General features: G+C 39.0%; 1 pseudogene across 1 annotated transcript; it reads right to left on the reverse strand.

Annotated features, from left to right (window-relative positions):
• Positions 1 to 567: 567 nt before the first annotated feature.
• Positions 568 to 10,314, reverse strand: LOC307133472 (HCLS1-associated protein X-1-like; annotated as a pseudogene). Its single transcript has 9 exons — positions 10,195 to 10,314; positions 9,792 to 9,869; positions 9,572 to 9,642; positions 6,520 to 6,773; positions 2,489 to 2,709; positions 1,927 to 1,990; positions 1,174 to 1,297; positions 914 to 1,034; positions 568 to 697 (listed from the first exon to the last, which is right to left on the reverse strand). The product of its transcript is annotated as an HCLS1-associated protein X-1-like (transcript).
• Positions 10,315 to 13,707: the final 3,393 nt, after the last annotated feature.

A 13,707-nucleotide genomic window follows, 5' to 3' on the forward strand; every position in this document is an offset into this window, starting at 1 on the left:
CCCAAACACACCAGTAAGCGAGCAGCATCTTGGTTCCAGACCAACAAAATTAACGTTATGGAGTGGCCAGCCCATTAGAAAACTTGTTTCTGAGGCAAAACCGAGAAATGCAGAGGAATTGTGGTATGTAGTACAATCGTCCTGCAGGGCTGGAATTCCTGGTCCCAAATCAGCGCAAGATGTCAGTGGATTCCGAAAAGAAGGAAAACAAGGCTGATTACATTTTTTTCTCTTTATTTCACTGTGATGACACCATTAAAAATACAATTTCTATATATTATACTCTGGCCTGCCATCCGCAGTATATTTCCATGACAAAATCCAATGGATCCTCTTTACCAACAGTCAGTCCTTTTCAGGACACTGTGGCTTCGACAACTGACCCAAAGTTCAGGATATGAATAGAATTATTTATACATCCTTAATGGAAATTATATTCAAAAGTAAGTAAAGCAAAGTTATCATTTTGTGCCAGCAAATAATTGTTGTTCACTGACATCATCAAGACTGGATCTCCACACAGAATTCAATCAGACTGAAGAAAAAAAAAAAAACAAGATTTATAATTGTAGCTCGCAGTTGGTGAGTTTGAGAAAAGAGAGATTGTCCTTTGGTTTGTGTCCAGAGCGGTTTCAGCCTCGAAAACCTCTGAAGAACTTAGAAAACACGGAGAAATCATCCTGCATGTCAGATCCGCCTGGAAGATACAGAAAATACATTACTGGCTGATTATTCAAGAATCAAAACTGATCTTGTAAAAGCTTGAGGAATATAACACTTATTTTAAAATGTCTTTACATACTATATAAACCACAATGCTTTTAAATACTCGAAATTATACAATATTTGTATTAAATACAATTTGTTAATCTTTTACCTTTAAGACCATACATGTTGGCTAGAAACAGCTAACCTGGCATAAGAGGACCAGACTGATCTTGCGGCCCATCTTGGCCACCTGGACCCCCTGAGATGGTCACGGTCGTCTCTTCATTACCTTCACCGTCTCTGACTGTTCGCCTTTCTTCTACTGTCTACACAGACACACAATCTCGATTATAACTTGTTAGACACCATCTGGACATGTGTGGCATATTTTGAGCCTTGCTGTACATTAGTACGATATTTGAAATCAGAAATATAAAGAGGATACAATTAAACGGGATCACTCACTCCATCTGGTCTGACCACCTTGGTGAGACGCTGATAGACTTAAAAAATGACCTCATCTTTGGCTGTGAAGGTGCTGGAGTCAAGATCTGATCCAGCCCACCTGAAGACACCTGCGAGTCCAGATCTGAAGGTGGAACCAGAAGACAAAAGGCTTTTGTAAACCAAAGACAATCTATAAGAGTTGCATCAAGGCAATAAATGAGGAAATCAATGCCTATTCATCCAAAGGCTGAATTGTCGGCACAGTAACCAACGATAACATGAAAATAATATTTCTTTGGTCAAGGCAGCTTTTTATTTAACACTTCACAGTAATTCAGCTTCAGTGTTGATTCAGTTCAGTTCAATAACTGTGTCAAGTTCATCAATTATGAAATGTGTTAAATTCAGCTATAAGCAGCTCTACAGAGCTCGAGTCAGTTCAATGTCAGGGCCGTAACCACCATAGACATTGAGGGGGACCATTGAGTCTCCTCCAATATTTAGAAATGGCCAAATAATAATAATTCATCCAATAGCATCAGTGCAGTCAAATCAATAAATTGTATTGAAGTGTCTTTTAAACCCCTTTGCATTTTCTTTTTTTTTCCACCTCCAAATTAAGTCTGAATTTTAAAACTGCAGTGATATTCATTCTTTTATTTGAAGTGTTTGCATGTCATCTACACTTCTTTGTGAATCACAAAAATTTGGCCATTTTTTTAGGGTCTGTACTTGCATTTAAGTCATAAAAAAAAGTGCAAAATACATTACCTCCATCCTCTTTTTTCTCGTTCTCCTTCGGTCTTAATAGACTATCTTTCCAAAGATCATGAAACTAAAAATAAAATGAAGACAATCAAGTGAGAACCCAGCGTGGAAAGACTCTAAAACAGGAGTGACGACCAAACCTGCTCCTGAGGTCACCATCCTTCAGGACATTGTTCTGGAAGTTTCTAGAATGCTTAGTAAGACCTTGGCTGCGTCCAAAATCGCATACATCCCTACTATATAGTAGGCGCAATACAGTATGAGACAAAATACGTTTTTTTAAAAAAGTAGGCAAAAAGTACCAGGACGACCTTCTACTTCTGGCGAGGTCACATGATGACAAGATAGCAAATGTGGTACGTATGTAAATGTATTACATCCTACACTCAGTCCTACTATATAGAATGTACTTTGTTTAGTGGTCGTGAAGTAATTACTACAAAATGAGAACCTACTCAAGAGAGTATGAGATTTCGGGCGCAGATAAACTCTGCAGGACAGTGGCCCTCCCAGAGCTGGATTGGACACCCCTGCTCTAAAAGTACACAGGAACACTTTCAATCACCTTTGAGAAGGGTTTCCACTGGGGAAAGGGGTTGCTGGGACCCTGTGGAGATGAAGAATCCCCGTCCTTTGGTGCCACAGAGGGGGGAGGCAGGGGTGGATTGTAGGGTGAGCTCTCAGGTGACTTCAACATGAAATCTCTGAATGGGTTACTACTTCCTGCCCCACTCCTGCCTTTCTCGACACCTTCCTGAGGAGGCGGTGCTTCTATTGATGGGACACCTGTTGGGCAAGGGAAGCCGAGAGCAGCAGGAGTTAGTAACACATATTTAAAATGCATTGCTATCACTATTGTTTTTTACGAGCTTTTAAAATGGCAAAGATTACAGTGAGAGAGAAGCCTGAGCTCTTCTCTAAAATTTCTGGAATATTCCTTTTCTGGAATATTTTAATATAAAATATCCCCCTTCCTCCACAGTGCTCCCTCTCCTCTAAAATATTAATATAGTAAAATATTGTTATTTTGGTATAATTGAAATACTATTTAATTTTTTTATTCGTTTTCATTTTATATTTCCCGGTTTTATTTTAATTGTAATTGCACTTTTATTATTATCAATTAAACTAAATAAAAATAAAAAATGTTCCCTCTGCAACTAGCTGAAATAAAACAAGTTTAAGATGTTATATATTTTATTTTATTTCAGTTAAAGGTGAACTATGTAGGATTTTTGCAGTAAAATATCCAAAAACCACTAGGCCAGTGTTATATATTTTGTTCAGTTGAGTACTTAGACTATCCCAAATGTTTCCAACTATTTGTAAATCGTGACTAATTGCTATTTTAACCAAGGAACCGGGACGTGTGAGCTATGCTTTTGAGGGAGTCGCCTGTCGATTGCGTCATATCTTTATTTCAAGAAACGAAAATGTTTGTTTTATGGTTTTAGTTAAAGCTGAAGTCCGTAACTTTTTGCGCTCTAGCGCGTCTTGCGGAAGAACATTGCAGCCGGAGCTACTTCTCTCTGTTTATGTCTATGGCGAGTCACGCAGGGACTGTGCTCCTCCGCAGCGGTTCCTACCAGACCGGTCTGAAATAGTCCCAATATAAACACTTATTATAAGCGTACCATAATGATTCAGGGTAAGACAAAAACACAGTTTGGAAAATGGATTCATGTTGTACATTCTCATTGTATCATTTTTGTAAATCTTGTAAAAAAAAAAGTTACAGACATCAGCTTTAATTAGAATAGCCCTCACTTTAGTTTAAGGAAACTAATATAATCTTAGTGTCATCCCTACCCTTCAACTAAAAACTGAAAACTTGTTATGCATTTTGGTGCAAAATTTTGAAAAAGATACTGAATGTGAATACGTGAATGTATGAAAACGGCGACATCATGCGCATGTATTACATATTCAGTCTATAATCATGTAGTGTTTCTTTATAAAGTGACATCACCACCTACTGGCCTGTCAGCATAATACAGTGTTTCAATCGCTGGCACTGCTTTGAAAACGTTTGTACGCGAAAAAACGCAAAGAAAAAACATTTCCATTTTTAGTACATTGTTGTTGTGTATGCTTACCTGACATCTTGTGTTTTATGTGTGTGTATTGTATAAAGCTTGTTAAGTTTGTGATTTTTATATATATATATATATATGCATATTTTATCTATTTACTTTTTCATTTGACTTCCCTGAGAGGACTACTTGAAATGTATTTGCCCAGCATCTAATCAGTGTATAAAATCTCAATGAAATCATACACAATGTACAGATGCCTAGAAAAATACTTTAAAATGTTTTTTTTGTTTTTTTAATCACTGCTAATAAACATAAACATGAGGAACTAGGGATGCCACAATTCTCAATATAATATTGAACCGTTCGGTACGGCATTCACGGTTCAATGTGCGCTTGTGAATCGCGGTTTTGCATTTAATTAATTATTTTTCTACAAATTCTATCATTTGCCTGCCTCCATTCCAACATAGGCCTACTGAACAACGCGACATACATTCACATCACACGTTAGTGGTAGAGTTATACTCACGGACCACTTAAAGTTATTCACAATCACGAAAGTTCCTTATATGCATGCGTTTTACAGTCTTGCCGGTTAAACATTTCATTCACGTGCTCATACCTGTCAAGTTTTGGATTTGAAAATAAGGGAAATTTTTCGGCGCCCACCGCAAGCAGTCCCACCACCCCAACCAAGCTCCAGTATCCCTTACATTTTAAGACAGGTGTTATAGCCCAAATGAAAACACAAAAGGGTATATATGATGAGCATTTATTTAAAGGCTTATTTGCATATTTTCTGTTCATTTGACATTGCTTGTCTTTACATTTTATTTTCATTCCACACATTCTTTTCATTTCATATTGCTTTTCTTTTACAGTTTTTCTTTTCATTTTACATAACTTTTCTTTACTCTTTTAGTGAGGTATTGTACAAATTTGTTGCAGACTTTGCATTTTTTAAGACTGTTTTGGAAGGAGTGTATTTGTGGGCTGGGCCAGAGTGGTTCATTTTACATGAGAGTAGAGCACAAACAGTTCTGTTGTTCCTATTCTCTGTAACAATCTTTTGTACCATGCTAAATACCCTTTCTGAACTTGCTATGGGCAGGGCTCGACATGAACGCTTGTCCGGGACAAGTGGATTTTTTGAAGGGGCAAGTGAAAAATAATTTTACTTGCCCAACGGACAAGTATCCTGAGTAAAATGTCAAAACAAAAAATAACTAAAGTGCAATAATGATTCTGCATTCAGTGTAAGCGGAGATCGATAGTGGATAATAATATCAAACGAACTGACGTTAACAAGGTTGAGCTGTTGAGGCTCGCGCAGCCTCTCGAGGAGAAAATCGAAAAAAAATGAGCGCCGCTCATACAAAGAAACTCAGTTAACATACATGGTTAAAATGGTGTAGTTATTTATAACATATGACACAGTTAAGCAACATCACACTAACAAGAGTGTTGTTTACCTGAATACCATCACGACTGGAAATGACACTGATTTCATACGCCAGTTCCATAAACAATTAATTCACATTAAGTCACTTACATTTTATAATTAAATTCGCTGTCCTATTGATCACGGTATTTACACGAGGGTCCTTGTTGTTGTTTTTTTTGGCAGGAGTGCCTTAATCCGTCTCTATCGTTACGTCCCTCATCTGTCTCTGTTTAGTTTTTTTCCCGCGTTGTCACTCGTCATCTGACGTCACACACTAACCTCGCGACAACTGACACCTATACATATGCATATGGCAGTTATCGCGAGGCTAGTTACAGAGCTCAGATTGGAAATGTTTTTGTTTTTTTACTCCGGTATTATTGTTTTTTAATAACGCAGGTTGAAATACGGGAGATTTACAGGAAAATACTAATACGGGAGGACGGCGGGAAAGAAGGGTAACGTTGTGAACACGCTGTCCTTAAAGGGACAGTTCACCTCTAAAATGATGTCATTATTTACTCACTCTAATATTGTTCCAAACCTGTATTCATTTCTCGATGACAGAATTTTCATTTTTGAAAGAACTATCCCTTTAATGTTAATACAACAACGAAAGACAAATAGAAAATCACTCACTGCTCTTGACTGAAAAACTAATACAGTATAGCTTTAATAAGAATCAATGTATATTTTATAGTGAAGTCTATGTAGTGTTTTATTTTTACATTTATTCATTCAATTTCATACTTAAATGCTGCTGTACTGCTCTGAGCTGCCAGTGTAAATCTATCAAATCTATAAAATATATATATTTATTTTATATTATACAATACACTAGGAATGTGTACAAGGGTTGTTTTTTTTAAGTAAAGTTTTAAATAAGCTTTTTTCAATTCTTTTAAGTAAAATAAAGAAAGAGTATTGCAATAAAAAATAGTCTTTTTTCTCCTTAACCTCTTGTTCCTGTCGCTTAAAAATAGAATAGCAAAAAACTGATGTTAAAAGCCATCAGTAACCGAACCGAACCGAAAACCGTGGTTAAAAACCGAGGTATGTATTGAAGCGTGGACTAACTGTATTGTTGCATCCCTATGAGGAACCGAGCAAACGTACCTTTATGTCCAAAGCCATTGTGCTCATCAAATTGACCTAAACCAGCAAAGATCTCCTCCATGTCCCGGAAGATCTGGCCGAACAGCTGAGGTTCCTCAAAGCGCATCCCGCCGGGCCCGAAGTTGAAACCAAATCTGAAGGCATCATCAAACGGGTCCCGACGTGGCCTATTAAAGTCATCGTAGTGAACTCCACGGTCATCGTCTTCTTCATCATCATCATCTTCATGAATCATCCCATCAAAGAAAGGGTCCCTGATTAAAACACATTCAAATTAGCAAACCACTCAGAACTTAACAATGTCTCTAGTCTAGTGTATTAATCAGGAACAGTGCAGGACAAATAAACCAATAAGGTCTATATTTGCATTTAAAACTAATACCACATATTCATGTGAAAAACAATTTTTACATTTTCCATAAAACATTCACAAACAATTATTTAATTAATAAAGAAAAATGTAAACTCAAGTGACATATTTAGGGTAAGTGCATTAGACACCAGATGCAGCTAATTACCTTTTGAGTTTCCTTTACCATGTCAGAGTTTCTTTGGAATGGAGCTCTGTACAGCTGCTTCATTCTGACATGGTTTCATTTACAGTTTTTTTTTACGATTGCTTAAAAACCATTTGAAAAACAAGGCTCATTTTGTCAAAACACTACACACAATTCACACATCCACACACACAAGTAGCAGAACACCTCAGTTCTTTTGCAAAATGAAACGCTTCTTTCAAAATTTTACAATAATTTAACAAAACCCATTTAATTTTAACACCGTATGGCACACACGTGGGTCAAACAATCTGATTCTGTTTGATTCATTTACACACTGCTGTTCTCAATCTTAAACACTTGTAAAAAATTCTACTTTTCTAATGATATAATCTGGGTTTGATTTTTTTCAGCGATAATGTTAGAGTAAAGTATATGAATATAATGACCAAACAGTACACTCAAGACCAGTAGCCTACTGCATATTGATGAAAATATTTATTTCTCTCCACATTTTAAAAGCATTCATTCATGCATTTTCAAAGATTTGTTTTTTTTTATATATCTGCTGAGGTTGGGCTGAACTCTCTGTCCAGCCTCTCTCAATTTCAACCCATGGGTACTCAGTACTCATGGTCAACCAAGGTTGCACGAATCACATTTGATAAATTAGGTCCCTGTCTCCACATCCTACTTCAGGTCTACCTCCTCTCTACCCCTCTCTACCCCTCTCTTCCCCTCTCTACCCCTCTCTTCCCCTCTCTACCTCCTCTCTACCCCTCTCTACCCCTCTCTTCCCCTCTCTACCCCTCTCTTCCCCTCTCTACCCCTCTCTTCCCCTCCCTTCCCCTCTCTTCCCCTCTCTACCCCTCTCTTCCCCTCTCTTCCCCTCTCTACCCCTCTCTTCCCCTCTCTACCCCTCTCTTCCCCTCTCTACCCCTCTCTTCCCCTCTCTTCCCCTCTCTTCCCCTCTCTACCCCTCTCTTCCCCTCTCTTCCCCTCTCTTCCCCTCTCTTCCCCTTTTCCATCAAGACATGTGAACTTACCTGTTGCCTTTTTATAGTTCTTAAACCTGATTGGTGTGTCTACAATTAAGCACCAGTGTGTGTGCACACCTGGTGGCTGTGTTTCATCAATTGGTTCATGGGTGTGTTCATTTGAAAGCCTTTGCTTTGAAATTGCAAGGAAATGACATCATGATACATTTCTGTGTCAAATGCATGCAAGTGTGTTTAGTGTTTTGCAAATCACTGTGTGTAATGTTTTGCAAAAAGTGTGAAGCTGACAATGTGCTTACAGTTGTGCAAATCTAGGTCATGTTTTGCTCCTTCAGTGTATGGTTTTGCTAATTGTGGGAAAGTTTTAATTTTAGTGTGAAAGCAATTGGAAAAAAAACTAGTTTATTGAAATAAAATATTTCTAAATGCTCCATGATCTGCAATCACTGCGGCCTGGATTTCACGCAGTCTGATTGCATTGTTTGCCACAACCATATCTACAATGGCAGACTCCAGTTCAACACTAAAGATCTTTATACCACCAGTGTGCGGTAGTGTGTGAGTTCTGTAAAGTAAAAGCAAAAAGCATGTCAATTGACATTATGACAGTCACATAAATGGGATTGATGACACATCTGCATTACCCTTTGTCCAGCCTCTCTAAAGGACGAGCCATAATTATTGCTTGAGTTTCATTTGAAACTTGAGCTCGATTATGACCTCTTGCTGCAGCTTCTCCACCATGCATGCAAACTCCTCTTCCTCGGACCCCTTTGCCATGCCTTTGGCCTCTTTGATCCATGCTTGCAATCTTTATGGATGGATGAGGACTGATTGCTGATTGAAGAGTTGTGCAAACGAGTTTCATACAGGTGCAATTGATATTCATAATTATGCAACTACTTTCTATCAGCTGTGAATAGATGTTTTCCATTTGTTCAACACAGTGAATCACACAGAGTTCGGGGTCTTTCAATGAGATCTGTGGTAACTGTTTTGACAAAGGGTGTGAAAACGTGTGAAACAAATGAAAAAGTGTTCAGGCATTTGCAAGAGAAGACTTCTGCTGTTCTAAGAATGTGATGATGAAGATCAAGTGGATCCTAGTTTCATTTAGTGTGTCTTAGCAAATGAGAAAAACTGTAATAAAGGTTGGAGCTAAACTCTACAACTCTAATCTCTAAAGGGCCCTCCACACTGTAAAGAGTGACCAGTTGACTTAAATTGTGAGGAAATCCGTTGCATTAAAATTATTAAGTAATAAAAACTATAATAATATTGTAATAAAGTATGTTGTTACAATGCTATTGGCTTAGTGGGTGGATTTAATCAGTGCAGTGACAGCAGATGAAGATGATCTGTTTATATAACACCAGTGCTAATTAATGTCGTCATTGACAAATAAATACATACACAGTTTATATTTCTTTTTTAATTATTATTATACATGCATATAAGGCATGTATAAAAACAACATTTTAAAGGATTGAAATGACACAAAATTTTGAGAATATGTCACATAAATAATCGATTTGGTGTATGCTGACTGGCTCCGACTGCTGGTCAGTGACTTTGACTGCCATACACTGCTGCTTTTGTGGGGGTGACTGGTCCCCACCTGCATTGTCCTGTTGAAGGAACAGACATAATCCAGATTTAATGAGTGGTTCTTAATCTAAAGACCACTTGCTTCTACCATTTCAATATGAGGGGTCTTTTTAAAAAAAGGATATTAAAGTGTTTCTAAACCTAAAACTGAGAGATAGGTGAGACTAACCAATGCTCTTTTCCGGGTCAGCTGGGTCCTGGGCTGAAGGCTGCTCAGAGTTTTCTGGTTCAGTTTTGATGTGCTTATCTGTGGAGCATGATAGTGGTCAATTTTCACACATATTTTTTGTTAAGGGAACATCTGTTGAGGGAACAGATGCATGTATAATCATGCAATATTGGACAGGTTTGTGCTTCTTAGGCGGAATCTAAAGCTGTATCTTTTTAGTTTTTTGAAATATAGAAGGATTTTAAATAGAAAACCTAGAAAACATAGTAGCATAGTTGAAGACTGTGCTTACTTTTTTTTTTCTGGCTGGCACAGGTGCTTCCTTTGTGGGTCTGGCTGGCACAGGTGCTTCCTGTGTGGGTCTGGCTGGCACAAGTGCTTCCTTTGTGGGTCTGGCTGGCACAGGTGCTTCCTTTGTGGGTCTGGCAGGCACAGATGTTCCCGGTTTGGAGCTGGCGGGCACAAGTGCTCCATGTGTCGATCTGGCAGCCACAGGTGCCCTCTTTAGAGACTTGGCAGACATGGCAAATTCTAAAGAGGCCTCTTGAAGATGTTTAGTCAGAAAATGAGGGATCCTGAGTTTTCCTCTTTTTTGGGATCTGATGGGCATATGTAGCTCCTGGCATGACTCAGAAGGCACAGGTACTCCCTGGGCTTTCTCAAATGAATTACTGAAGGCCAGGGATGAGGTGAGGCCCCCCTTCTCAGAACATGCCGGCACAGATGCTCCCTGTGTGGGTCTGGCTGGCACAGGTGCTTCCTTTGTGGGTCTGGCTGGCACAGGTGCTTCCTTTGTGGGTCTGGCTGGCACAGGTGCTAACTGTGTGGGTCTGGCTGGCACAGGTGCTTCCTTTGTGGGTCTGGCTGGCACAGGTGCTCCCTGTGTGGGTCTGGCTGGCACAGGTGCTTCCTTTGTGGGTCTGGCTGGCACAGGTGCTTCCTTTGTGGGTCTGGCGAGCACAGATGCTCCCTGTGTGGGTCTGGCTGGCACAGGTGCTTCCTTTGTGGGTCTGGCTGGCACAGGTGCTCCCTGTGTGGAACTGGCGGGCACATATGCTCCCTGTGTGGGTCTGGCTGGCACAGGTGCTTCCTTTGTGGGTCTGGCTGGCACAGGTGCTTCCTTTGTGGGTCTGGCTGGCACAGGTGCTCCCTGTGTGGGTCTGGCTGGCACAGGTGCTTCCTTTGTGGGTCTGGCTGGCACAGGTGCTTCCTTTGTGGGTCTGGCGGGCACAGATGCTCCCTGTGTGGGTCTGGCTGGCACAGGTGCTTCCTTTGTGAACCTGGCGGGCACATATGCTCCCTGTGTGGACCTGGCGGGCACATATGCTCCCTGTGTGGACCTGGAGGGCACATATGCTCCCTGTGTGGACCTGGAGGGCACATATGCTCCCTGTGTGGACCTGGCGGGCACATATGCTCCCTGTGTGGACCTGGCGGGCACATATGCTCCCTGTGTGGACCTGGAGGGCACATATGCTCCCTGTGTGGACCTGGAGGGCACATATGCTCCCTGTGTGGACCTGGAGGGCACATATGCTCCCTGCATTGTCCTCTGCCTCCAATGCTTTGTGGTCTTCAGTGTTGTATCTGAGACCAGGGATGTAGGGCATGAAGTTCGTCCTGCCTCCTCTGTTCCCAAACACAAGCCTGAGATGAGGTCCTCTAAATCCTCAGGCTCATCAGAGATGGGATCTGCAACCTCCATTATTGCCCACCACCGACCCGCAGCAAGGGCCGTCATGAGCTCTTCTGAGTACTCAGATGACTGCTCTGCATTCTTAAAAATGGTGGGCATAGCTGACATGTTTTTGGTGAAAGATGGTGAAAGAACTAACCGTGAACAATACTTTGCAATGTAAAACTGTAAAACACTATCAAAGAAAGAGAAAAGGAAGCGATGAGTTGAGTAAACATACAGTATGCATACAGTATTTGCTATCGGTTGGTCAATGAAATATAAATGATCAACATTTACATAGAAAACTGTTTTAATCATTATTGGTTTACATATCAGCCTCCCATTTCCACACACATTTATTTATCACAAATTCCACATTTATTTATCTAAATGTACAGTAAATCGAGACAATAATACCCCAGTTTAAGCAGATTCTTCTCTGAGTTATGAAAAGATAAAAATTCAGATCCCCAAACCCTGTTTAAAAAGCACAGCATACTCACACACTCGACGACTCGCTACAAAAAGCAAGAAGCCGATGCACTCAACATTATACTCACCGAACGTTCTGAGAATTTGTGACGTCAAATATCGAACACTGGAGTTAGTGAGTGAGGCTGTTTCGTTGGATTAAAACTGAACATTTAATACAAATACAAAGAGTTACTAAGCATTTTAAATTCATTATTATTATTTTTAGCATTTGCAGCTGGTGCATAAACGGGAGCAAGTGAAGCTGCAGACGGGCATACAGTTTATTATTAAGTAGCCTATAACAGACCACTCAACCAAACTCAGTCAACAGATATTATAATATAAAAGCACATTTCAGAAACAATCTAATTCACACAAAAAAAAATCTCCTGCAGGTTTTTTTTTCTATTTAGCTATAACAAAATAAGAAAGATATCAGACGAGGAACGTGCTTTTCCCAAACATCGGGATTGCTTGTATAGGCTAAAATAAAAATTAAAAAGACGTTAATATTAAATTACTTTTTGACATTCTGACATTTTGCTCTATATCGCCAACGAATAAATCGTTACGTATCTTCAAGCACAGATGTAGGGGAGAGCGGGGCACAAACTAACGCTTTTTGACTTTCTCAGTTTGTGTAAATCCACTTGTGGTTCAGAGTATTTATTTTCCCCCACATTAATTTCACACATGTCTAGTAGCTACAATTATGTGGTTTTGTAATACAGTAGCCTATTCTTGATTTACCCCGAAAGAATGGACGTGAAATGTGACAACATGCCCACATTTGAAGAATGTGGGTAACCAAACAGTTGTGCCGCCCCATTGACCATAGTATGGGGAAAAATCACTATCTATATAAATGTTCTCTATAGATCAGTGTGGAAAATACTATTGAAATGGGCACATAGTAACATGTGAGGGGCACAATATAACGACAGTTTAAAATGTCACCTGATATAATACAAAAATCTATATACACAAGACAAACTAAAATATTTTGGTCAATAAAATACAATTATCATTTTTTTCATATAAAATAATGGCATTTTTAATAATAAAAAATAAGCAATTTTATGAGTTTGATAACAAACACACCGCTTAACACAGATATAGCATAGTTCAAAACATAATAATAATTAATCATTTTTGAACATTGACTCTGGCTTTATTCACCTTTTTTGTGGTTTCTCAATAGAATTCATAAAAGTATAATAGCGTAGTTCTAACAGGGGCTCATTGTAACGCAGTGTGACAACACACCCCACCTGCGCAAATGGGATTTAAACCGGCTCGTGTCTTTTGCGGTTAGATCAGCATTAAAGGACTACCTCAATTGTTAAATGACAGATATAAGATTACAATAAATATCAGATTGGTCTCATTTAAAATAAACACAAAAATAGACATGAATTATCTTAAGTAGCCTAAATGTAGGCTACTATAGCCTAGTTCAGTGATATCTTCCAAAGACTTTTGAATTTTGGCGCAGTTTTTCCTCTACTGTTGATATGACAACTAATAAATGGGTCATTCCTGTTACACAGTGACTTTTCTGTCCCTATGATTTACTTACTCATATATTTTATAAAATGAGTCACATATTTATAAGAACTGGCTTAAATTATAAATGTAGGTCTTCTTTATCCCTTAAACAGATATAATAGACATTAAAAAATACTATTTTGTATTTTACACACCTTTTTATTGATATATGCATTCAATTTTATCATGTCCTCAGTGCAAAGTAATCAACTTCCA

The sequence above is a fragment of the Gobio gobio genome (assembly GCF_949357685.1).
Source record: "Gobio gobio genome assembly, chromosome: 11".
Taxonomy (NCBI): domain Eukaryota; kingdom Metazoa; phylum Chordata; class Actinopteri; order Cypriniformes; family Gobionidae; genus Gobio; species Gobio gobio.